The 25,723-nt window shown below is 38.8% G+C and overlaps 1 pseudogene across 1 annotated transcript; it reads right to left on the bottom strand.

Annotated features, from left to right (window-relative positions):
• Positions 1-2,016: 2,016 nt before the first annotated feature.
• LOC307105717 (Y-box-binding protein 1-like) lies at positions 2,017-13,402 on the bottom strand (annotated as a pseudogene). Its single transcript has 2 exons — positions 13,333-13,402; positions 2,017-3,144 (listed from the first exon to the last, which is right to left on the bottom strand). The product of its transcript is annotated as a Y-box-binding protein 1-like (transcript).
• Between the last annotated feature and the right edge of the window lie 12,321 nt (positions 13,403-25,723).

The following is a 25,723-nucleotide window of genomic DNA, read 5'->3' as shown; positions in this document are numbered from 1 at the left end:
ATTGAGTGGAAACCTGCCTTAGGACACAAGGAAGGGTGCCTTGTGGATAATTAAGGAAAGAAATTCCCAAGCTGAAAGTAGCCTGAAGCCAAAGCTTCTGGGTGGCTTAAAAAAAAAAAAATCAAGGGTATTGATTGAGCAGAGTGATCAAATAAGTGAGAAGAAATCAGTAAAATATGTGGTAAGAGGCGCTGGAGAAAGGCAAGTGGAGAGAGGCAGAATGTGTAGGTACACAAAAATACCTTTTGCATTTTTAAAGGTGAGATGTGAAGATCCCAAGGGATTTTTTAAAAAATTAAATGTTAAAATTTGATTTACACAAGAGTTGTTAAGACACAATTGAGTATCTCCATATACCAAGTTATTATTATTATTATTATTATTATTATTATTATTATTATTACTATTATTATTATTACTAGAGGCCTGGTGCATGAAATTTGTGCACGGGTGTGTGTGTGTGTGTGTGTGTGTGTGTGTGTGTGTGTGTCCCTCAGCCCAGCCTGCACCCTCTTCAATCTGGGACCCCTCAAGGGATGTCCGACTCCCGGTTTAGGCCCGATCCCAGTAGAATCGGGCCTAAATGGACAGTCGGACATCCCTCTCACAATCCAAGACTGCTGGCTGCCAACTGCTCACCTGCCTGCCTTCCTGATTGCCCCTAACTGCTTCTGCCTGCCAGCCTTATCACACCCCTAACCACTCCCCTGCCAGCCTGATTGATGCCTAACTGCTCCCCTGCCAGCCTGTTTGCCCCTAACTGCCCTCCCCTGCAGGCCTGCTCACCCCTAAGTGTCCTCCCCTGCAGGCCTGGTCATCCCTAACTGCCCTCCCTTGCAGGCCTAGTCCCCCCCCCCCAACTGCCCTTCCTTGCAGGCCCTATCACCCCCAACTTCCCTCCTCTGCCAGCCTGGTCACCCCTAACTGCCCTACCCTGCAGGCTTGATCCCCCCAACTGCCCTCCCTTGCAGGCCTGGTCCCTCCCAACTGCCCTCCCCTCCTGGCCATCTTGTGTCCACATGGGGGCAGCCATCTTCTGTGTTGGAGTGATATTCAATTTGCATATTACTCTTTTATTAGATAGGATAGAGGCCTGGTTCACAGGTGGGGGCCAGCTGGTTTGCCATGAAGGGTGTCCCAGATCAGGGTGAGGGTTCCCTTGGGGTGTGGGGTGGCCTGGGCAAGGGGCCTGTGGTGGTTTTCAGGCTGGCTATGCCCCCCGGCGACCCAAGCGGAGGCCCTGGTATCTGGGATTTATTTATCTTCTATAATTGAAACTTTGTAGCCTTGAGCGGAGGCCTGGGCAGGCCAGGAAGCTTGGCTTCCTCCATCGCTGGGGGCAACCCTAGCCTCCTGCTCTCTCCAGCTCCGTGGCTGCCGCCATTTTTGTTGGGATTTATTTATCTTCTATAATTGAAACTTTGTAGCCTTGAGTGGAGGCCAGGGCGGGCGGAAAGCTTGGCTTCCTCCATTGCTGGGTAAACCCAAGCCTCCTACTCTCTCTGTGGCCACAGCCATCTTGGTTGGGTTAATTTGCATACTCGCTCCTGATTGGGTGGTGGGCGTGGCTTGTGGGTGTGGTAGAGGCACAGTCAATTTGCATATTACTCTTTTATTAGATAGGATTATTATTATTGTTTAAGATATTTATTAGCAGGTGCTTGCAGTTTGTTGACTTTCTTGAAAAATACCAAGTTGTAAACTTTGATTACAAATTAAAAAGGAGGTTCTTAACTTGACCAGATATGAAATAATTTAAAAACCTTTAAAGATGTATTAAGAAAAACCAAGCTTTTTTTTTTTTCTTAAAAAACACATTTGTCATTACCAAAAAGAGATGTCTTTAGATAAAAATAAAACCCCATGCTGCATAGATAATACAGATAGTTCTAGTTACCTGGTCAACGGGCAAAAAGCAAGCACTTAAGGCCTTCAGCTCCAATTTTTTGTTCATTTCTTATTGCTGGAATTTCATATTTCTTCTTGTTGTATGACTAAACCGGATGATGGCATTTTTTACTCAGCTCCGCCCTGCTCAGCCTTGGGAACAGAGGAATTCTCAGCTGGTGGATCGGCTGCTTTTGTCTCTTTGCCATCTTGTGGTGCAGGGTTTTCTGGGCATCTGCGTCGGTAGTTGAAATTGTGGCAGTACCAGCGTTGAGGTGGGTGCTGACCTTGGTTCTCATCTTGATTTTCCTTACCTTCTTCATTGCTGTCCTCTCTAGGCTGTCTTTGGCGAGGAGGGCCCCTGCGGAATCGTGGTCTATAGCCCCGATGAATATTCACTCTCCCTGGTCTGCCTTGTTCTCCTGCACCCTGGTTGTCAGCACCTCCATCCCTTCTCCCTGCACAGGAGGGTTGGGATGCTGTGGTCCATGCCCACAGGTCTCCGTATGTAGTACGCTGGGCACCGTGGCCTGCGATAGGGCCGGTGCTGTGGGCCTGGCCTTCGGGAGCACTCTGATCCCTCATTCTTTCCCCACCTCACTATTCTAGGAATTCTGCTGGTAATTGCCTGGAGGACCTCTGTATCGTGGAGTGCATCTGTAATGGTTACTATGCTGCACAGACACTGCCTTGTACTGAGACTCCACCGGGGCCTGCACCATTTGCAACCTCCGCACCCTTCTCTCCTTCAACAACATCACACTCCAGTCTCTCCACCTCCTATGCCGCGAAGGCACTTCCTGGGGTTCTTCTTCTTTATGGCAGTCTGGTGTACAAATGCATCTTCCTTGGTGTCATTCCTGTGGATGAAACCATATCCGTTTCTGACATTGAACCATATTACTGTTCCCCAAACCTTCGTTGCGAAGACCTTCTTGTCCCCGCTGGCAGGTGCCACCAACATGAGGCCACCCGGGCCACCGCTCCCTGCGTCGCTGCCCATGGTGCCAGGCTTGGTGTCGGCAGCACTGGGGTGTGTGTGTGTTGGGGTCGGGGGGGGGGGGCTGGCAGCGGCTGGTTTTTGGCCTCGCTGCTCCTGGTTGAGGTGATGGTGACTGGGGTCGGCTGTGGCAGCTGCAGCTCCTCCAGGGTGTGATGGTAACGGGGGTGGGGGGGGCGGAAGGCGGACGGAGGGGGGCTGCTCAGGGCTCTCTGGGGTCCACTCTTCGCTCCCTATACTGATAGAACTCTTGTTTTCTTAATGTTGACAGCGTAACCATGGTACTTTAACCAAGATTTAAAAATATGTGATTGGTATAGTACTAGCAACTGAACTACAGACTTCATTCAAATTTCCCCATTTTTCCTACTAATGTACTTTTTCTGTTTCAGGATTCAATCCAATATGCCATGTTGCATTTATTTATGTCTCCTCCAATCTGTGATAATTTGTCTATTCTTTTTTTATTCCCATGACCTTGACAATTTTAAAAAATATTGGTCAGGTAATTTACAGAATTTCACTCAATTTAGGTTTGTCTGATGTTGTTTCATGATTACACTGAGGTTATAAATTTTGGGGGAAAATATTGGCGAGGTAATGTGACATCCTCATAGCACCATATTCAGGAAACAGATAACATGAGTTATTACTGGTGTGATATTCATCTTAATTTTTTTAAAGGAGTGATATGACCTGACCCATGTTAAAAATGATCTGTTGTCTGCTGTTCGAGAACTGATTCTAGGGGAACAGTACATAACAGGAAAACCAGTTGGAAGATTTTTGTGATAATTCAAATGAAAGATGGTTGTAGTTTGTACAGTGATGTTAGTAATAGAGCTAGCAAGGAATGATGGCATACATTCCAGAATAAATTCTTCATGGATCTTTGGAGGAATACCAGCAGGATTTGCTGATGGTTTATGTATGAGGGGATGAGATTAACATCAAGGATTTTATCTTGAACGATAGGAAGAATGAGGTTGTCATTTGCTGGTATGGAAACACTGTGGAAGAGACAGGTGGGGGTATAATAGAAGTTTGCTTTTAGGCAGGTTAATTTTGAGGTGCCTATTCTGTGTCCAGAGGGTTTTGTATGACTTTGGAGTTTGATTTGGACTTAAAATATGCATTTAGGAGCCATTTATGTATAAATCATATTTAAAGCCATGAAACCATATAAGGTCACCTAGATAGTGAATAAAAAAAAGAGGCCCAAGAGCCAAGGATTGAGACACTTCACATGCTTATTCCTGTGCATTATATTCTTATTAGCAAATGCAATTCTGTAACATGTCACCATGATGCTAACAGTAACTGGGTTATTTAAGGAGTCTTTGTTGTCTGCCTATTGTGTGCCCAATATACTATGGTGAACACATCAGAAAAAGTCTCTGTTCTCACAGAATGTTTATTCTAGAGGTAGAGAATACAGAAGATGGTCTACTAACAATGACTAATGTATTAAAAGGATATATCACTTAGTGGTAAGTGCAAGGATGAACATAAAACACAGAGGAAAGATTTGCTATGTTCTCCATGAAGGTGTACGAGGGTGATATTGAGTTGAGACCTCAATGTCAAGGAACCAACTGTGAGAAGATTTAAATGGGGTAGACCAGTGTTAACCCTTGACAAGGCACATACTTTTGGCCTCAATTAATCAACTTCTGGGAATGTTTCTACAGATGTGCTCATATACAAAGATTTTCAATGACTAATTTATATTATTGAAGCAACAAATTAGAAACACTTGAGTTTATCAGTCTGGAACTAGATAAATTATTATAAATCACACTGTGGTAGAATACCTGGTAGCCATTAAATAGGGTAAGATATATCTGTATGACAATATTTTTTAGGTTGGAAAAACAATGGCCCTTGACCTGATGTATGTTATAATCTCATTAACATTTTTATTTTGAGAATAAAGACAATATACTCATAATATTTTTTAAGGAAACAAAAGAAGCTGTTAACAGTGATTATTTATGGGGAAAAAAGCCATATTTTACTTTTCCTTGTATGCCTTCCAAGTAATTTTGAAGTTTCCCAGGTATATCTATTATGTTTTAATGTAATTTCAAAAGAATTAATTTAAATAAGAACTGTTAAAACCACTGTACTTTGTTTATATACTCTTTCTTTTTATTTATTTATTTTTTTGCTTTTTTCTAAAATATGTTTTTCATTGATTTCAGAGAGGAAGGGAGAGGGAGCAATAGAAACATCAATGATGAGAGAAAATCATTGATCGGTTACCTCTTGCACCCTTCCCCGCTACTAGGGATCGAGCCTGCAACCCAGGCCTATGCCCCAAATGGAAATTGAACCATGACCTCCTGGTTCATAGGTCAATGCTCAACCACTGAGCAACACCAACTGGGTCATTTGTTTTTGTTTTTAACCCATATTCACAGCGCCCAGACTATGAAGTGGCTTGTGGAAAGTCTCCTATATTTACATTTTTCTCTCCCACCCAATGCAACTTAATATTTTTATGTTCCTATTTAGATCCAGTTTGCATCATGTCAATAATGCTAGTGGGCAGCAGTTTATACTTTTTTGGCAAGTGACAGGATGGGCTGGGGACAGCAATCCAGGGTGTTAGGGAGAGCCAGATTGACCGAGGCATATTGACAACAGAGGCCAGAAGGGTAAGGAGGAGAGGATTAATTTGGAAAAAAAAAAAAAAAAAAGGGAGGGTTTAAATTTACAGTAAGTGTAAAGAAAAGATTCAGCATGAATGAGAACATGTGATATAGAAAAGATATTCCCACTGGTAATTGCTAGGAAAATCTAAAGTTCAAGGTGCTGAAGGTCAAAAAGTGTCAGAGAATATTGCAATTCAAGGTATCCGAATGTGTGACGGCCAAAGTGGATGGAGGTAATTTCTCTGTAAATCCCCTTGCAGGAAGTCACAATGTCCATCTTTGTGTTATATGGAATTCTGATCTTTCAGGGAAACAGTATTTTATAACTGGAAACTTCCCAATGGGGGAATGGGTCCTGACCAAACCCTCTGCTAACAACAAGTTAGTCAAGTACATTCTGCCATCAGTGGGCACCTGAGGTTTGTAATTCCCTTATGATGCTCTGCTGATCTATGCATATTGTATCCATGTGCCTGGGCCAGGATGAGGAAGAGTCTACCTGAGGACAGTGAGCTGATGCTCCTAACAAGAGATGTGCTTAAAGGAGCTGAGGTTCGTTGTATTATTCTATTGCAGTGACCTGGGTCTTCAGAGATCTATGTTTTTATTTGTTCTAGCTTCATTTATTTTAATGATAAGGAATATGTGAGGCCTGGCATATAAATAACGTAGACTTTCAATCAGGGGTGGGGATATTTTTTTTCTCACAAGGGCCAGTTGAATATTTATAACATCATTAAGGGGCCATACAGAATTATCAACGTAAAAAATTAGCCTGCCATATTTGGTTAAACATTAAATTAACTCACCCCTAATGCCTTGGCAGGGCCAGACCAAATGATTTTGCAGGCCTTATACAGCTCTTGGGCCAGACGTTCCCAATCCCTGCTAGTTGACTTTTATAGCGTGATTATGTTCCTGATCTTATTTGTATTTTTATGAGATTCTTTGTAGTTCATGGTACTTTTCTCAAATTATATTTCTGCCTATGTAGAATAGTGAATGACTGTCAGTGCCTGCTAAGAATAAATGACTATCTGCCTGATAATATTCCATATTATGAGGGACCCTTTAAAGTTGCCATTTTGAACTGGGAATTGTTGTTTAAAATGCAAACATATACCAGTTCTAATACATTATACAATGCATATATATTAGAATTAATAATATAGTATTAATGCTTAAGCATTAATAAAAATTCTTCACTGATTGAACAAATGTCTATATATTCAATTGCTCTGTAAAATAAAAAGAAAAGTTTGCCACCAAACTAAGTTATAGTATATAGTAAGAACTATGGCTGAAGAGTCAAATGTCACAAAGAGTCAGATGAATAAAAGAACAAGAAGACTAAGACACATTCTTAAATGACCCCAATACTTAACCAAGTCCCAATCAAAAACCTATATTCACGAGTGGCACTGTATAAGATAAGCTCTATGGCAGCTTTGTTATATGAATATGTATGAACAATTTCACTATAACTAGTTTTCATTTGAAAGAAACTAGAATTTTCACAGTAATTTTTTTTTTTTGTAAGGAACTCTGAATCTCATCTTTGAAGCCTAGGATTTGTGAAAGTAGACAATTATTTTTAGGCATTTTGATTTATGTACATATTTTTGTAATATACAAAAATGTAGTGTACTGAGTTAATTTATTTATCTGAAGTAGAACTTCACTCGATATTCAAGTGAAAATAAAATGCTGCATTAATCCTCCCAATTTAAGTATTTATAAAAAATATATTAGCAATTAGATCAACCAAAATTCATACTACATTAAGATGCTGAAATTTCACTAAGGATTAAAAATTCAATGATTTAGTCTTTCATTTTCTCATAGTGTATTTTTTTAATATTTTGTTGTATGTGTACCATTTAATGAATTATAACCCAGTGTCAGTAGGATTTTTGTTGTCTTTTTTAAAAATAGGACATATGATTTATTTCAATAAGCATTTAATTACTGCACTTCCAATCTATTAATGCTTATTAAATACTTAAATAATGCAAATAATTTAAATTAAAGGGTGTTTTTTTGTATAATGGAACATTATAAGACTCCATAATTACTAAACCCAATCTTTTTCTTTACACAAAACATGAACAGTCACAGCTTAAAAAAAATATTTATTATAATGCTGTGGGAATCCATAACAGGAATGGTGATTCTCCAGATCAGCAGTATCAGCATCACATGAAAACTTGTTACAAATACAAATTCCAAACTCCACTCCAGGCCTTTTCCTCAGAAACTCTGGAGGTGGGCACCCCAATGTGATCTACTCTAAAGTGTTACTACAGTTAAACGCCTCAGATCATTCAGATGACACACCAACTGGGGCTTAAATGGCTTGCTATCCCTAGTGAATCTTTCTTCTGAAACTGCCCAGGTTGTGCAGAACTGCTGGGGTGGAAGGAGGTAATTCAGTGGTTTGACTCTGCAGCAATCAAATCAGTGCCAGCGTCTCACCTGTGTCTCCTTAGACCCCTCCTTCATTTCTAGCTTCCAGGATGCTTACACTCCCTGTAGGCAGCACCTGTGTCTCTGTCAGGAGATAGCCAGGCTGTGCCTGCCTCACTCTAGTTGGGCATTTGTGGGAATTTAGAGCACCTGTTCTTACCTTGAGCCAGCTTAACCAGTAACTAAGGTGTATAAACATTCCATTTTTCTTGCTTTTCCTGAAGATGTTCTGAAAAATGACTAACACTGTCTCTGGACCTTCCCTGTCTTATCTTGCATGAGACTTTGCTTGGGAGCGCACTGTTGTTGCCTTTCCTCCCCATTCCCACTGCTCTACTCCCTGCCTGTTCTCCTAGAAATAACTCCTCCTATCTCTCTATCACTTGAACTCTTATCTTAGCATACACTTTTGGGGAACCCAACTTAAAATAGGCAATATAATTCTTTCCCTGAGTAAAAGCATAAGAGTTATATTAAAGTGTTTGGAAAGCTCTATCCACTGAGCCAAACAGGTCAGGGCATGGATACATTCTTAACATCATTTGATCTTTTGCCACGACACTGTATTTCCACCACTGTTTTTTTATTTTTATATGACATTTTATTTTAAACAGACCTTTTTAAACCAGTTTTAGAGGTTCAGAAAATTGAGAAGATAGTACAGAGAGTTCCAATATGTCACACACCAAGTTTCATACTATCATTTTGTTAGTATCATGCATTGGTAAAAGTTTATACTAGTAAACGGATATTGATACATCATTATTATTAACTAAGGAGGACTGTGTTTTTGGTTAAATTCTATTCATCCTTCAAGACTTACCTCAGGCCCATTATGAGTTATTTATTTTTATTCACTCATTCACTTAACATTCAACACTTTTGAGCATTTAAGGTATATACACCAAAAATTGTTCTATTAATGGGGGGATAAGGCAGTGAATCAGACATACCAAGTTTTAGCTGTCATATAAATTATATTCTAATGGAGAGGGTAAAATAAAAAGGAAATTAATAAATGCATACAAATATAAATTCATATAGAGATAAATGCTATAAATAAAGCAAAGGAATAAAATATAGTAATTATTGGAAAACTTGACAACTTGGAGAGGATGGTCTATGTAAATCGTTCTGTGCAGTGTCATTGAAATTGACACAAAATGTGTGAGGTGTCATTGGATACTCTGAGGAATGAAAGGTATACACAGGAGAAATAGCAATTCTAAAGGGAATATGGTATATCTGATATATCTGAAAATAACAACAAATTCAGTGTATCTGGAGTGTAAGGGGGAGTGTAGTGTCAGATGGGGAGAAGACTTATGCAGAAGTAAATCCCATAAGGCTGGCTGTTAGGAAAGAGAAAGCAGTATTGAATTCATCCTCAACTGAATAAGAAATCATTAGGCACTAATAACTAGAAGATGTAACACATGGGATGTACTATATGAGATGACTGACTTCGAATGTCATTCTGAAGAACGTATTGGGCATCTATGGATAGAATGAGAGTTCAGAGATTGGATGAATGCCCCAGGTTTATCTTGTCAACTACCTTCAGCCCTTCATTCTAATATGTGTGGTTTCTTCTGTATTTCTACTTAGAATGAGAGCCATTTATGTACAGAGGACAAGTCTAATTTTTTGTTCTCTATGTGATAAGCACAGTGTCAGTTATAGGGTAGAGACCTATTGTTGAAAGAAGAAATTGATCATTTCTAAAACCTAAGAGTTATTTAGGATCAACTCCAATTGTTTTACTTTTAAAGGCAGATGACTCCACAAATCTAGCTCCTTTTTCTACTCATGTTCACAAAACCTATTGTATCATTAAATAATATATTCATTTCCTCTCAGTCATTTTGTTTCTCAATGAATTAGAACAAAATCTGATTCCTGAAGCATTTTGTATTTCTCAGATGTTTGGAATCTTGGTATATTTTTAAATGATATTTCTGATAATTCATCACATATTTTTTCATATGTATATCTCAGAAGAAAATTAACAGTCTAAACATTTTTGACAGAGGATAAGCATAATTAGATTGCATGTAGGCTCTATATTTATATTCTACATTTGCATTTGAAAATCTTTATTGCATTCTTTTCAAAATAGCACTGCATTGTTGATGTTAAATTAAATTATTAATAATTTATCATCTTAAGTTCATATCTTTAATATGTATTTATATTTATATCCACTTATATTTCATTTATATTTATAATCATACCATTTCACTGAATGTAAACTTTAAAAAGCAGAGTACTATTTGTAAATGGCAAGCTAGATAATGATATAAATTGTACTATATGTTACGGTACATATTTTTTTAAAATATATTTTATTGTTTTTTTAACAGAGAGGAAGGGAAAGGGATAGTTAGAAACATCAATGAGAGAGAAACATTGACCAGCTGCCTCCTGCACACCCCTTACTGGGGATGTGCCTGCAACCAAGGTACATGCCCTTGACCAGAATCGAACCTGGGACTCTTCAGTCTGCAGGCAGACGCTCTATCCACTGAGCTAAACCAGCCAGGGTGGTACATATTTTTTTAATGCTGGTTGATTTTAAATGCCCAAAATTATTTTACAAACAAAAATCCCGACTCCTTTTCATTTATTTCATATGGATCCCCTCATAGATTTATGTAGCTGACCTCATATATATTTAAGATAATGGAATACTAAGACTCAATAATCTACTAATTATCTTTATCTCTTCTGAGGCAGTTTACTTCCATTATTAATTAGCCCTGGGACTGATCTTTGCATAAAGTATGCACTTCTATAGACAGAAGAATATGTTAGTAAGAAGGTAGTTATGTCTTAGTCCCTTACCTCAAATAATCTTCACAAAAGAACATTTTATATTATTTACTGAAATATAAATTTGAGGATTAATGACTGAATTTGAAAAGTATTTGGTTGAAATGTTTTAAATATACTTCAATGTTTATCATCTACAGCCATCTATATATAGGGTTGGGCAAAATGAGGTTTAAAGTTGTGAATATGTGAAACAGTTTATAATTGTATTATTATTTATTAATTATTGTATTACATCCTATTTAAACAACTATAAAGTTTTTGTCTCAACCTGTATATGTAGTCTCAGATAATATCACAGTAGCAGAGGTTTTCTATTCTTTCCTAATGATTTCTATATAGGAACAAAGTCATAAATAAAAAATTTTTCTAAATTTACAGAGGGAGGGGATGGCGATCGGGGGACAGCGGTGACGAGCACAGCAGAGGGGTGATTGGGGGGCAGCAGAGGGGTAATTGCCCCACTGGTCACCTCCCGCAGAGGGAGGCCAGACTGTGGCTGGCCTAAGCCCTCAGTCAGACATTCCCTGAGGCCTCCCAGACTGTGAGAGGGTGCAGGCCGGGCTGAGGGATCCCTGCTCCCCTGAGTGCATGAATTTTCATGCACGAGGCCTCTAGTATACACACACACACACACACACACACACACACACACACACACACATACACACACACACACACAAACACTTTTTCTGATAGCTCAATTGATGTTTCTTTCTTTTCAGATTTAACCCATTGGAATTAATAATTATTCAAAGTATGTACACATTTTTGGGACACCCTTTACAAATAATAAATATATATACACACACGTATATATATGTATATATGCACACACACTAGAGGCCCAGTGCACAGATTCGTGCACTGGTGGGGTCCCTCATCCTGGTCTGCACCCTCTCACAGTCTGGGAGCACTCAGGGGATGTTGGACGGCTAGTTTCAGCCTGCCTGTGTGGATCAGGCCTAAACTGGCAGTCCAACATCCCCCGAGGGTTGTAATAGTGTGCAAAGTGTCAGGCGGCCAGGGAGGAGCCCAAGCCAGGGCTGGGCGCCATGCCCTCATTCCAGCCTTGCTTTGCCTGCCTCTGCCGCCATTCAGTTGCGAGCTGCCACGGAGGCAGAAGAGGCTCGTGCCACCACAGCAGCACTCGCCAGCCTTCAGCCTGGCATCTGGCACCCCTCTGTCAGCTGAGTGGCACTGACCACCAAGGGGCAGCTCCTGCGTTGAGTGTCTGCCCCCTGGTGATCAGTGCATATCATAGCTACTGTCCAGTCATCTGGTCATCTGGTTGTCCAGTCGTCTGGTTCTTAGGCTTTTATATATATATACTAGAGGCCCGGTGCACAAAATTCGTGCACTTGGGGATGGGGGCGGGTCCCTCAGCCTGGACTGCACCCTCTCGCAGTCTGGGAGCCATCAGTCAGACATCCTTAGTGCTGATGCAGAGGTGGGAGAGGCTCCCACCACTGCTGCTGCGCTAGCCAGCCATGAGCCTGGCTTCTGGCTGAGCGGTGCTCCCCCTGTGGGAGCACAATGACCACCAGGGGACAGCTCCTGCATTGAGCATCTGCCCCCTCATGGTCAGTGCGTGTCATAGCGACCAGTCATTCTGCTGTTTGGTCGATTTGCATCTTAGCCTTTTATTATATAGGATAGATATATACATATTAAATCGTGTCCAATACACAAAATGTAAAATATTGTGAGTATTTCTTTAGGAAAAGATATTGTCTTTTATATAACCTATTCACATTTTACTTAGCCTTAGCTACCACTAACTTACAATTCTTTATGGGTGTGAGCAGGAGAGCAATTGGCTAAATGCTATGCTCCATTTATTCACTGGTGCTCCCTGCCCTTTATTCTATTCATTTTCCCAAGTCTGATCTCTTGCTTGTCATTTAAACAATCTGTTCTAGTTTTTGCTTCTGTATCTCTCAGATGGTAGGCTGAAGAATTTGATCTAGCCTTTCTTCCATAGTATGTTAAAAACTCTTTATAATCAAGAGTCGTGTATTTTTCTCCACAATATTGTCCATGAAATCTATCAACTGTTATGAATGGCAGGTACTTACCAAATATATATTGACTTAATAGTCACCCTCCTTTGTTCTGGCTTTATGAATCCCAGAGCCTGTTTTCACAGCTTTCTTTTGTTCTTTTTTAATTTGTTTCTTTCAAGAATATCAACTTGACCTTGCCATGATCTCTAATCCTGTTTTTAAGGGATTCTTTTCCTAAAATAAGACAGGACTTAATTTTGGTGTATTTTAAGGGTCTTTCTTTAGCTAATTAAAGTTCTGATCTTGACCCTACCCATCATTGTCTATCTTGCCTCCTGAATTCTAAGGAGATGCTGTCTAGTTTCCAGTATATGTGTAACAAGCTCTGGTAATTATGTAGCTATCAATGATTTTGCATCTTTGAATTTGTGTTACTAGATATGAAAAATACTATAGCATTTAAAGGTCATGTGACAAACATCACCATCATTACTACCACTGGCATCTTCTAAGCCATAACCTCCACCAGCTATCAATAATTTATCTCTGACCATTGAGCAGGTGTTATATTAGACAGTTTAAATACAATGACTTTATTTCTCATAAATCTTTAAAGCAGGTATATTGTATAAGAGAGAAAAAAAAATTTGAGTCCTCACAGTATGTAAGTGGCCCATGGTAACTAATCGGAAACATATCCAGAATTCAAAGCCAAATGCGTCTTTCAAAACCCATGCTCATTGGTTCTAATTTATTATGAGGCTGACAAATTTCAGAATTTAAGGTAGAGAGTAAAATGGAACAGTTTAAAACAGTTTAACATCGTTACTTAAAAGAGGGGACCTACTTTGATGCCATAAATAAAAAATTGTAGATACCCAATCACTAATTTCATTTAAAACATAACAAAACATTCAGTACTTTCTAAAATGAAACCTTAAGTAATAGATTAGAAACGTATAACAATGCAGAACATTAAACTGTTAAAGTAGTACATAGCAGTTTTTTAACAGCAACTCTAATTTTTACTTTGTTCTAAAAAATCTTACTTTTTGCTACAGTATGAATGGACCTTGAGAATATTATGCTAAGTGAAATAGGCCAAACAAAGAAAAACAAACACCATATGATTTCACTTATATGTGGAATCTAATGAACAAAATAGAAACAGACTCATAGATACATAAACCGACTGGCAGCTGAAGAAGTGGAGGGGGTTAGGGAACTCCATGAAAAAGGTGAAGGGACTAAGCAAAAACAAACAAACAAAAAACCCCACAAAAACAAAAACAAACAAACAAGCAAAAAAAAAAAAATAGACATGCACAATGGTATGGTGATTGCCAGAGGGAAAGGGGGGTGGGGGAGGTGGAAGAGGGCAAAGGGGATAAATGGTGGTAGAAAAAGACTTAACTTTGTGTGGTGGTCACATGATGCAGTATGCAGAAGATGTGTTATAGAGTTGTACACTTGAAACTTGTATGGTTTTATTAACCAATGTCACCCCAGTAACTTCAATAAAGAAAGAATTAAAAAAAAAAAACCTGAAAAAAAACATGGTATTGGGAACTATATTCTTCCTTGGGAATCATTAAAAGTATATTTTTACTCAATGTAAAAGTATGCATACAGAATATAATCAATTTAACATAAAATTTGTCTACCCTCATATACTACCCTCAGAAAGTATAATTTACTTTCTGAGATATTTTGAGTACTTTAAAATGGAACTTTTAAGTTTTCAACGAAAAAAAAAAAAATACTAATATGTTACTTCACTTATTTAAGACTAGAGGCCCAATGCAAGAATTCATGCACAGGTTGGGTCCAGCCAGCCTGGCCCCATTCGGTGGATCTGGGCCGGCCAACTTCCTGTAGCCCCTCCCCTGGCCGGCCAGCCCCACCCCTATTGGGGTAGGGGAGGCAATCAGGGGCAGGGCCAGCCAGGGGGAGTGGCTGCAGGCTAACTGGGGTAGTGGGGGCCCATCAGGAGTGTGGCAGGCTGGGAGGAAGGGCCAAGGGGGAGTTGGGTGGCCTTCCTGCCCTCAATTGGGGTGGGAGAGGCCAATGAAGGGCGGGGTCGGCTAAGGGGAGGGGCTGAAGTAGGTTACTTGGCTGGCTCCACCCCCTAATCGGGCCGGTTTGCTGGCCACAGTGGGCATCATAACAACCAGTCATTCTGGTCATTATGGCATTCCGGTCGCTGGCTTTTTATATGTATAGATAGTAATAGGATAACATAATTAATACAAATATAATAATAATCATAAGAAGGGAAAGGAGAAGAAGAAAATACAATTATTTTTCAAAGATTATGTATTTTACATGTTCTTTTTCCTATAGTTATATACACATATTGTAATGATGGTAGAATTTAGGTCTTGTAAATTAATAACTAATTTTTAATAGAGTCCAAGTCCAAACAAATAAAAAGGCCACAATTTTTGTTGGAATTAAATAATGCACCATTTAATTTATCAATTTAATTTGATATTTAGAGTTTCAAATATTCATAAGTATTGACATGACCATTTAAAGATTATTTTGTTCCTGGGTATTTTTGTAGAAGAAAGAATTGAGATCATTTTGTAAATATTCCAAAATTATATATGTTGAAACAATATTTCATACACTATTTATAACAGATTTCTGCTTTAGCTTGAAAATCCTATTACATTGAACAGAAATGGATTTTCTTATTTCCTTCCAGTGAATGTGAGTGAAAAACTCTCAAAAGACCATGTTCTTCATTTTGATGTAATGAAAACTATTTTGGAAGTATTTTCCTTTGTATTTGTTGGTTTATTTTGGTCTATTGTTTACTTCCCTTTTACAAAATTAATGGAAAAAAAAAAGTTAATTTTACTGTTAGGATGGCACTGAAGATTCCCTAGGAACTAGATGAGAGCACAGGTATGGTATGAAAAGTCATACAGATAACTATTTCTGTTGAATCTGTTAATGGAGATTTCCTAGTGGAGTCATTTTTATCAAGGGAACTAAAATAGAGTTGGGCCCAGCCGGTGTGGCTCAGTGGTTGAGCATCAACCTATGAACCAGGAGTTCATGCTCGGATTCCAGGTCAGGGCACATACCCGGGTTGCAGGTTCGATTCCCAGTGTGGTGTGTGCAGGAGGCAGCCATCAATGATGCTCTCTCATTATTGGTATTTCTATCTCTCTCTCCCTCTCTGAAATCAATAAAAATACATTTAAAAATCTTAAAAAAAATAGAGTTGGAAAGAGATGAAGATGTTTGTCTCAGGCATGTCCCACCCAGCAGTTTCTCCATGAATTTTTGAACTTTTTAGCAGGACCTGAGTTTATTCCCCTCCTCACTGTGACAACCAGACCTTCTACTTTCCTTACTTAGAAAGGAGCCAACCTATTTTCCAACTAACTTTCTTCATTTGTATATTGGGTTAAACCAAACCCTATTAACTTAGCCAGAATTCTACATTTATATAAAAAAGACTGAATGGAGGTCTGTACATGCAGCCCCAGCTTTATAATCCTGCCTTTCTTTATTTTCTCTAGAGAACACTTGAGAGTACTTCCTAAGTCTGTGTCTCCCTGTTATAAACTCTGACCTCAAATAAATGCTTTTCACTTCTCTTTTAGTTTAAGCCTCTTTCTTAGTTAATAACTTTTAAGGAAATATATAAGTAGAATATTACCATATGAAATAATTTTTATATTATTTAATTCTAATAGATTTCACACAACTCTTTGGTGTATTTCATTTAACATAAAACTAAAATCATATTACATTTAAATATTTTGTTCCCATAGTAACCAAAAAAATATTATTTGAGGATCAGAAATTCATGCAGGAGCTTTGTGATTAGAATACCTGAGGTCTAATCGGTCTGTATATTTCACCTCCTATTACAAATTCCAAGGTGAATTTTCTATATTTATTAAAAGAAATTGAATTACAGTAAGTACACAGATTTGTGGAATGGGCCTATTAAATGACCCAGTTTTGTTTCCGCTCTGGTGGTATGTATGACCGACAACTCATTCCTCTTATTACGATAACTAGAAACTCTGATAAATTAGAAAACAACTATTTGACAATTTTAAAAAATAAATGAAAGCAGGAATATTGTGGAAGGGCATCAACCTTAGAGAAGTAATCTGTACATAGGAGAGCTTCCTCTTTAACTTTTATTTTTTATTTCTATTTTAGTAAGATTACTCACCAATAGATAACCAGAATACTACATTGATCTAATAATGCATCCCACACCTATCTGCACATACAATTCTCCTGAATGATCTTTAGAAATGACAGGTATCCAGCCTGGGCCCCAGCACTGGGGATTCCACCAAAATAAGTCTGTGGTAAGAGTTGGAAATCTGAGTTCTTTATTCTTAACCTGACTCTAGGCAGAAGTATTTGCAAATCACTAACTGGAATAAAGATAATAAAACCTGTTTGTTCAGTTTTGTCTCTATTTGCATAAAAGAGAAGATAGAGTGACAAAGATATAATTTGAGGACAGGATGGTGGTGATCAAGACTAGTCTAGCTAGCACGTTGTGATTAATCACGAGAGTTTTTATTGAACATCATCATGATGCCTAAGTCATATAAGAAAGTGTTTGGCATTTACTGCTGATACGTGGGGTTTGTCCAGCTGACTTTCCCTTGTGGATTCTTGTCCTACGAAGTTTGAAGAATAAATTTGCGGACTAAAAAAAGGCTTCTTTAGTAAAAATATGGAAGTTTTTTGGAAGCAACTCCACTTGGGAAGGAGTCCCCAAATGGGAAAAGCCTGCTCTCTCTCTCTAAAGTGGGGGGGAAAAAAATCTAAGTTATCTTGGGTTTCTTTGTCTCCTGATTCATAAAGACTTCAGCTCTTTGTGTCTTCATGACCCTTTCTAATTGGACCCTTCCTTAATTTATGACCCACATGATTTCCTAATTGGTCATACTTCTGAAAAGTATCAGTTTCAAAGTCCAAAGCCCACATGGTGCCCCCTTCTTTCTCTCCCCCTTATCTTGCAACATTCCTCTATCCTCTGTGAATGTATGCCTTCCTCTTATAACATTCCTCTATCCTCTGTGAATGTATGCCTTCCTCTTATAACATTCTTCTATCCTCTGTGAATGTATGTTGCCCTCTTCGCCATATCCTGTGACATTTCTCTATCCTCTGTACAAGTATGTTTTCCTCTTGTAACATTCTCTATCCTCCGTGAAAGTAAGATAAACATTCTGGCGTCTTGGAGCTATCTCTGCCCTTCACATACGCATTCCTCTCCCATGGACCGCCCCCCACCCCTTTCCCTAAAACTGCCTGTTCCATCTCTAAAATTCCTTTCATTGTCATCTTCACAGCCTTTAAATACATTTTATAAAGTCAGCTAAATAATTACCTTATTATTTTAATGACCTAGCACGAAATTCTCTCCATGATTACACAAAATTATGTGGTACATTATTCCTTCTACCTTTTGGGGCTCTATCTTTTGTGTGTTTGGCTAGGAAAATATTGCTACATACAAGAAATAATAGGAAAGAAAGAAAGAAAGAAAGAAAGAAAGAAAGAAAGAAAGAAAGAAAGAAAGAAAGAAAGAAAGAAAGAAAGAAAGAAAGAAAGGAAAAAAAGAGAGGAAGAAAGAGAGGAAGAAAGAGAGGAAGGAGGGAGAAAAGGAAGAAGGGAGGGAGAGGAAAACAGAAAAGAAGACTTGAAATATAAAGAAGGAAAGAAAATTTGTCAGCATTAATAATCTAGAAATGTTACATAATTTTTTAAAATTCTGGGCTTCTCTTAAAAACATTGAAATAAACTGGCCATCCCAATTCAACAAGTGGAAGAAACGAAGAAGCTACCTGCTCCTTCACCTTTGGCAAGCACTTTTCATAACTCCGTAAAGCTCTCGGGTACTTCTCTTCCCCTGTGTATGTTCCAGTTTGGGCAATGTGATGCACACCTGACCTCTGTAGGTATCTGTGCTTATGAAACAGGATCTCAGTAAAATCTTGCTATGCGCACCGCTTTCTAAAACACAAAGGCCTATATATGTTCTTTCTTCCGCCTTGACTCCCATGATCTTTTACTCTTGAGTTTATTCTCTGACTTCAGCAAAGAAGGCAAATCATGCTCACTTGATTTTTTTCCTGCTCTCTTTTTATTTAATGTTGATGAAACTTAAAGCCAACCAGTGTTATGCTTAAAACAAAATCCATCTTATAAAAAAACAGTGACAAGACTGTAAAAGGAAAACAGAAACTCAATATTACCAGTTCAAAACAAATTCTAGATGAAGCAATGCAGTATGAATATTATATTAACTCTTCCAAGCTAGAAGCAATTTGGTAAATTGCTTTTGCTGCGCTCTTGTATTATGGAAGGTTTAATTTGACTTTACAGAGTATAAATATGACTGCCTGAAGGAAGCCAATTAAATCAAATCTATGTTTTAAAAAATTAGTCCAAAATTTGACATAATCTAAACAAAACAACTCACTCAATCAGTTAAACATTTTAAAAGATTTGGTGTGCATAGTGAAACTAAAACTTTCATCAGCTTATTACTTTAACCAGAACATATGAAAGCAGATTTCTGGCAGGTGATTATAAAATTAGATTATCATCATGGACATAGCAGTTATTTTTATGAAAACTGAAAAATTTTTGGTGTCAGCACTATTTGTGAATTATTGACTTATGTGTAGGCATAAAAATGATGCAAATAAATATGATGAGAGAAAAAGAGTGCCAAAGGTCCAGCTTCAAAAACATTCTATTTATTTTTTGCACTAATTCACTTCTCTTGAAAATGAGTGACATTCAATCTTTTTCTCTCTTTTATAATATAACAACTAAAAAGTATGACTTTAACATTAAAATATACTATTGTGTATATTATGGTATTAATGATAACATAAACTAATAGATTGCATTTTTATTTGTAGGTGGGGCAACGTTTTCAAAAATAAGTAAAACATTATATAGTTGTCTTAATGTTCTAAATTTTTTTCTTTTTAATTCATAAAATAAGCAGGAGGCTTTACATCTCATAGTCAATATTTGCCTATTTGGGAACAAAACATGTTTTAATATTTGCTAAAATAAGCAAAATATTTTTCTTGCTTATTAGCATAAAATTTATAACATTTCTGAGATGTTGGTGTATTAAGAACTTATATTTTGGTGCCCTCCCAGATAATGATGCCTTATTTTCTATGACATGTATTATTCCTATCCCCTTACCCAATGCTTCCAAAATTTGGACGCCTTAGAAGTCCTGTTACCCTACAAAACCCAGTGAGTAGTTGACTGTATCAGGTGAGGACAACTACCCTGAGCAGGGAGAACTACCCTGAAACATTTCCACAAGCCTCCCAGAATTCTTCCAGAAATATCCCCATCAGCTGTTCCCCTGCTCAAATCAGAAGACCGAAGTCATTACTAATCCCTAAACACTTATCTAATCAATCACAGAGCCCTTTCATTAATATCTCTCCAATCTGTCCACTTCTACTTCACCTTGTACTAATTTTTTATCAATTTATCATTAGTTTTCACTTGTATTACTGGAATACTCTATAATAATTTATGTGTCTCCATCTTATCCTGCTATAATGCATTCATCATATTAGTCAAAATAAACTTTTAGAAATATAATTATCCACATGTCATTCCTGTACAGAAAATTTTTCAATAATTTCCCATTGCCTCCATTATAAATTCTAAAATGATATGGTTAACTACCTAACTCTCCAGCCACATTTCATATTTATATCCCTTTAGCTATGAACATTCCAGATAATGGTTGTATAACCTTAAAGTATTGAGGTAGTTTTTTTTTTTAATATATTTTTATTTATTTCAGAGAGGGAGGGAGAGGAAGAGAGAGAGAGAAAAATCAATGATGAGAAGGAATCATTGATTAGCTGCCTCCTGCATGCCCCCTACTGGGGACCGAGCCCATAACCCGGGCATGTGCCCTTGACCAGAATCGAACCTGGGACCTTTGAGTCCACAGGCCGATGCTCTGAGCCAAACCAGCTAGGGCAGTATTGAGGTTTTGTACAAGTTAATTCTTTGTTCTGAGAATATTTAGCAGTATCTCTGCTACTCACTAGATGCGAGTAGCATTACCCTAGTTGTGACAAAATGTCCCCAGACATTGCCAAGTATCCCCTGAGGGGCAAAATCATCCCGGTAAAGAATCACTGCTCTAGGTAAAATGTTGTTCTTTTATATTTTACTAGTGCCTCGGTGCACGGATTTGTGCACATTGAAAGGAAATTAATTAGAAGGTGGCCAGTGGGGCAGGACTGGGCGAGATGGGCCGGACATGCCCTGGAGCCAGTCTCCCATGGTCCCTCAGCCTGTCCTGTGAGGATCGTGCTGAAACCAGCTCTCTGACATTCCCCGAGGGGTCCCAGATTGCAAGAGAGTGGTTCTCGGGTGCTGCATCCTGGAATTGGCCTCCCTCCTCTCTGGTTCCGGGTAAGTCACCCAAGAACTGCCGCTGCCAAGTCACCGCAGCTTGGCAGCTCCTGAGTTGAGAGTCTGCCCCCTGGTGGTCATTACATGTCATAGCTACCGGTCGGATGGTTGGATGGTCACTTAGCCTTTTATATGTATAGATAACAATGTTCTTTTATTTTCAACCTCAAATCCTTTAAAATTATTGTCTTCTTCCTAGAATATTCTCTGTATTCCTACTTATTTTCCCATGACTAAAGTCACTTCCTCCTAATGTTCATAGATTAGTTTTACTCTCTGAATCTTTTTTATTCTTTTTTTTAATTATCTGACTTCAATCTCCGTATCCTCTTATCAGTTGTGCCAATGTGTTATGTCCCTGTTCATCACTATTCCCTCGCCAATGCTCTTTATAATTTTCTGATCATTATCCAACCTTTGTGTCTGAGTCTACTCATAACCTGTGTCATTTCTTTCAAGAAAACTTTCTTACCACCAGAGACTTCATTGGTCTGATTTTTGTTGTTAATATATCTGCATAAATGTACTCTTTTTACTCAGAACACTTGTTTCAGTTTGCCTTTTTGTGTTTATTTGTGTAACAATCTGGGTAATATATTTATCTCCCACAAATCTTTGTAGTCCATGAAAACAACCAAGAAAAATTCTGATTTTTGCTTTATTTTGTTTTTGTTTACCATTTTACTTTCAGAGCTTCCACAGAATCAGTCACATAACAGGCACTCAATATATATTTAGTGAATGAGAATGAATGAGGAGCACTGCCCAAAATTGTAATTGAAAAATTGAGTAATAATGCTTCCAATATGGATTGGAAGCTGCCTGATTGCTGGTATCTTGTCCTTGTTTGTAGCCAGTATATCTACAATGCCTCAATATTTGTCCCCGAAGGGAGCAAATGTTTTTCAAAAAGAACTCTTTTTTCTTTTAATTTAAAGATGCAGATTTTAAATATATATATATATATATATATATATATATATATATATATATATATATATATATATTTCTTTATTGATTTCAGAGAGGAAGGGAGAAGGACAGAGAGATAGAAACATCAATGATGAGACAGAATCATTGATTGACTGCCTCCTGCATGCCCGCTACTGGGGATTGAGCCCACAACCCAGGCATGTGCCCTTAACCGGAATCAAACCTGGGACCCTTCAGTCCATAGGCTGACACTCTATCCACTGAGCCAAGCCAGTTAGGGCAAAGATGCAGATTGTTTTTAAATTTACAGAATATTTTTATTAAAAATGGACCTTAGAGGCCAGATGGTGTGGCTCAGTGGTTGAGTGTCTACCTATGAACCAGGAGGTCATGGTTCAATTCCCAGGCAGGGCACATGCTGGGGTTGTGGGCTCATTCCTCAATAGGGGGCATGTAGAAGGCAGCTGATCAATGATTCTCTCTCATCATTGATATTTCTATCTTTCTTTCCTTCTCCCTTACTCACTGAAATCAATAACTATATAACTATATAGATATATATATATCCTCTCTAATAAAATGGTAATATGCAAATTAACCATCACTCTGCTACATAAGCCACACCCACCAGCCAAGCCACGCCCATCAGCCAATCAGGGCAAGTATGCAAATTAACCCCAATCCAAGATGGCTACAGCCACAGAGAGCAAGGTTTCCCAGGTAACAGAGGAAGCCAAGCTTTCCATAGCCGTTGCAGGCCTAAGCCTCCACTCAAGCTACAAAGTTTCAATTATAGAAGGTAAACAAATTCAAACAAAGGCGGCAGAATGGAGCTTGAGAGAGCAGGCCAGGGTTGCCGGCGGCAACAGGGGAAGCAAAGCTTTCCCCACACCCTGGCTGGGCTCACCTGCTTAAGGCTACAAAGTTTCAATTGTAGAAGGTGAGTTAACTGCCACAGAAATGGCTGCCGCCCCCACCCCCGAGGGAGCCCCAGGCTTGGCTCTGCTCCAGGCTACAAAGTTTCAATTGTAGAAGGAAAATAAATTCCAGATACCAGGCCTCCACTTGGGTTGCCAGGGGGCGTGGCCGGCCTGCAAACCACCACAGGCCCCTCGCTCAGGCTGCCCCACGCCCCAAGGGAACCCCACCCTGATCCTGGGCACCCTTCAGGGCAAACCAGCTGGCCCCCACCCGTGCACCAGGCCTCTATCCTATCTAATAAAAGAGTAATATACAGATTGATCATCACTGCAACACACAATATAGCTGCCCCCATGTGGTCAAAGATCCTGCCCCTTGTGGACACAAGATGGCCACCACAAGATGGCCAGCAGGAGAGGGCAGTTGGGAGGCACCCGGCCTGCAAGGGAGGGCAGTTGTGAGGGACCAGGCCTGCAAGGGAGGGCAGTTGAGAGGGACCAGGCTTGCAAGGGAGGGCAGTTGGAGGTGATCAACCCTGCAGGAGAGGGCAGTTAGGGGTGACCAGGCTGGCAGAGGAGGGAAGTTGGGGGCAAACAGGCTGGCAGGGGAGCAGTTAAGCATCAACCAGGCTGGCAGCAGAGTGGTTAGGGGGTGATCAGGCTGGCAGGCAGAAGTGGTTAGGGGCAATCAGGAAGGCAGACAGGCAAGCAGTTGGGAGCCAGCAGTCCTGGATTGTGAGAGGGATGTCCGACTGCCCGTTTAGGCCCGATCCCACCAGGATCGGGCCTAAACGGGCAGTCGGACATCCCTCCAGGAGTCCCAGATTGGAGAGGGTACAGGCTGGGCTGAGGGACAACCCCCTGCCGTGCACGAATTTCGTGCACTGGGCTTCTAGTATATATATATTTTAAATAATGGACCTTAGATATCTGCTGGACCATCTTTATTTGAATATTTTTTCAATGTACTTGTAGATGAACATGCACATATTTTCAGTGCAGTGTAAGTTAATGATAGGGTAATGCTAGAATCTTGTCTTCTGATACTTAAACATTATTTTCTTAGTTGCTTAATATCACCTATATTTAATAGATATCTTTGAAAACCTAAAATATTTTTGAAAGATATCTTTGAAAACCTAAAATATTTTCTGTGATATATATGTTCAAGACTCTACACCTGTAAAAACCTTGAATTATTAATATGCATTACTTTTTTGTTGACTTTATCTTCTATTTCTTCTTTTCTATTTAGTCTCTGAGAAGCTTCAAATATTTTCTTTTAAATAACTCATTTGCAATAAGTTAATATTGCATTAGTACCATAGAATTAGCATATAGTCTTAATAAAAATATAACTTTTGTTGTTATTATTGCCATGTTCAAGAAACTTATTTAGCCAATATAAATATAGACTAGTGCTAAAACTCCACCAAAAGATAAGGGGCTTCATATTTTGAAGTAATATTACTAATGACCAGGGCCCCTCTTATCCAGAAACCATTTGAACTATAGGAATTATAAAACAGAGTGTTATCAACTTGAGTATTTTGGACCACCATAGTAATAACTGCTTCCCTAAAAAAAAGTGGGAGTTTGTCTGGCTGGTATGGCTCAGTGATTGTCGACCCATGAACCAGGAAGTCACTGTTGGATTCTGGTCAAAGCACATTCCTGGGTTGTGGGCTCGATCTCCAGTAGGGGGCTTGCAGAAGGCAGCCAATGGATGATTCTCTTTCATCATTGATATTTCTCTCTCTTCCTCTCCCATCCTCTCTCTGAAATCAATAAAAACATTTTTTTTTTTTTTAAAAAAAGGGGGAGTTCTGTATAAGCTTTAATTTACCAATCTCGAGTACTCTGAGCAACCAAAGTGACATTTGTCAGGAAAGAAGGCTACAACTCATTAATATAAAAACATTAACAGAATACTGACTCAGATCCTAAGGAAAACATATGGAAAAAGAAAAGTTAATTACTCTGCTGTATTAGATAATGGAAAGCAGAATTTATAAGGCATGCTCACAGAAGACTGCATGGATTCAACAGTCCCCACACCTCGGTATGCTGTGCTTGACATGCTGGTGTAGGTTTGCTATTTCCAGAAAATAACTTGTTAGGTTTGGAAGGGTAAATCACTTGTTATGTTATTGATCATAAAATTATGTTGTGCAAGCTCCATGGGGAAATATATCTCTGAGAAAAGTTTGTGTTCTAAGCTTCACAGAACTAGGGTTAAAAACATGTCTCACATCAACATTTTGTTTTTAGGAAATTGATGTTTGCTTCAGCAAAAACTTTGTGTTAATCACATTTTTGGTGCCTTGGATATATGCATCCTTTTACAAACTATTATTTAATATTAAATCTAGAAGAAAGTATTTCAAGAAATTGTATTTCCCAAAATAGAGATCAACAGTGCCTTCCTTTAATTGATTCATATCAGGATCCACCCCCCAATAAAGATGACTTGGAAAATATATGCTTCATTCTAAAATACCAGTATACATTAAAAGGAAGTTTGAAAAATAAAGTCTTAATAAGTGGATTGCA

Source organism: Cnephaeus nilssonii (assembly GCF_951640355.1).
Source record: "Cnephaeus nilssonii genome assembly, chromosome: 9".
NCBI lineage: Eukaryota > Metazoa > Chordata > Mammalia > Chiroptera > Vespertilionidae > Cnephaeus > Cnephaeus nilssonii.
Note: the sequence above shows the minus strand (reverse complement) of the source record. Positions and strands in the feature narration are given on the sequence as shown.